Source organism: Penaeus monodon, chromosome 23 (genome assembly GCF_015228065.2).
Source record: "Penaeus monodon isolate SGIC_2016 chromosome 23, NSTDA_Pmon_1, whole genome shotgun sequence".
In the NCBI taxonomy this organism is placed as follows: Eukaryota; Metazoa; Arthropoda; class Malacostraca; order Decapoda; family Penaeidae; genus Penaeus; species Penaeus monodon.
Window position 1 is genome coordinate 40,979,230 of NC_051408.1, and position 238 is coordinate 40,979,467.

The window sequence follows — 238 nt, forward strand, 5'->3', positions numbered from 1 at the left end:
AAATTTGTGCTTTTACCTTTTTCCTAGATTTCTTGTCTCGTCACTTCATTCTCATAAATTCTTGTGTAATATCAATTTTTTTTTCTATCTCCCTTTTTCTTCCGTCTGGCGGCTGCTGTAATATGCCACGTATATTATTTCCTTAAATGTGATATTGTAACTTCTGGATAAATAGTGTAACTGCTGTTGGCTTTGTTAAAGAATATTTCTGCCTTCATTAAAATTTTGAAGGATGTAA